Source organism: Elephantulus edwardii, unplaced genomic scaffold (assembly GCF_000299155.1).
Source record: "Elephantulus edwardii isolate Elephantulus edwardi_28Jun2011 unplaced genomic scaffold, EleEdw1.0 scaffold00046, whole genome shotgun sequence".
Taxonomy (NCBI): Eukaryota; Metazoa; Chordata; class Mammalia; order Macroscelidea; family Macroscelididae; genus Elephantulus; species Elephantulus edwardii.
Window position 1 is genome coordinate 3,900,743 of NW_006399796.1, and position 1,593 is coordinate 3,902,335.

At 36.3% G+C, this 1,593-nt stretch overlaps 1 pseudogene; it reads left to right on the forward strand.

Moving 5' to 3' along the window:
- Positions 1-1,063, forward strand: part of LOC102866446 — an 8,292-nt pseudogene extending 7,229 nt beyond the window's left edge.
- Positions 1,064-1,593: the final 530 nt, after the last annotated feature.

A 1,593-nucleotide genomic window follows, 5' to 3' on the forward strand; every position in this document is an offset into this window, starting at 1 on the left:
ACGGATGCTGCCAATTGACCCAGTGGCAGGAATCTTTGTTTTCTTGATGTTGAGCTTCAATCCATATCGAAGTCAGCAAGCGCTTCGGGTCCTCCTCAGTTTCAGCAAGCGGGGTTGTGTCATCTGCATAATGCAGGTTGTTGATGATTCTTCCACCAATTCTGATACCACATTCCTTCTCGTACAGCCCAGAGTCTCAGATGATTTGTTCTGCATACAGATTGAAAAGGTATGGAGACAAAATACATCCCTGATGGACCCCGTTCTTGATTTGGAACCATCTAGTGTCTCCTTGCTCTTTTCTGATGACTGCCTCTTTGGTCCAAGTATAGGTTTTGCATTAGCACAATCAAATGTTCTAGGATTCCCATTCTTCTCAGAGTTAGCCATAACTTGTTGTGATCCACACAGTCAAAAGTCTTTCATTGATATAGTAATTACAAAGTCATCAGACAAAAATGTATGCTTTAAAGTGGAGACTGTAGCTCCTTTTCACTCCTTTTTGAGGTCCAGTAGTGGAATTATTGATACAGGGTTGTCTGTGACTGTTTCAGTAATCTTAATAGACTTTTGATATGATCCAAATGAGGAGAGTAACATAAATTTATGGTACAATTTTTACTCCAACAAATACTTCAGATATGGAAGATTGTGGAAAGATGCAAAACCTGATACATTATTGGATTCTAAACTGATATGTGTGTTTGAAATGGTTAATGAAAATGATAAATTGAATGATATGGAACCTAGCAAAGCTGTTCTACTGATTACATCTAAAAACGATGGACCCATGCCAAAACCACAGTATTTCATTCCGTGGTACTGAAACAAGAAAACTAATGGAAGAGTGTAAAAAATTCAGGGAGAAATGGACCTGTCAGAAGAAAATTGACACATGAAAGATGAAGGTTTAAGGCTCAGAGATGCAGTACGTTCAGATAAACCTGTAGCAATCTCATCTGCATCCTTCTGAAATAATGTTATTAGTCCTCTTTCTTCACTTCTTGTGATTGCAGCTGTTTCCATTGTATTTTTTTCTAGAATAATTAATGTTGTAGAGTGAAGCGCACAGAGTGTTTTTTTTTGCCAGAAAAAATTTATTTTCCTACTATTCATTGGTGGAAAGGCCACTGTGTCTACTTTGTGCTTTTGTGTATCTTTTTGTGTACAGCATATATATGCTTTGCATTTAATGATCTCTACTAGTAAGAAAATACAATAAAATAAGCTGCTCAGCTACTGGACAAATTGTATATTAATGTATATCATCAATAGTAGATGTCAGTAGCACATTCAGTCCTCCATAAAATTCATAAACAACTCTTTTGTCTTTGTGTTTTTTTTTAAAAAGAAAGAAATTGTCTTTAGATATAGGCAAGAGAATAATGTATCTACTAAGTAGCATAATCATATGGTGGTTCAGACATAGATGTACTCAGTCCAAGAGGTCTGCATAAAAGGCAGGCATGCAGAGTGAATGATGAAGGAAAGGATTCAGAGTAGAAAGCTGAGGATATCTTCTTAAAGATGAAAGTAGATATATAGTTATTATGTTGTTGTTTTTGTTGCTGTTATGTGCCGTCGAGTCAACTG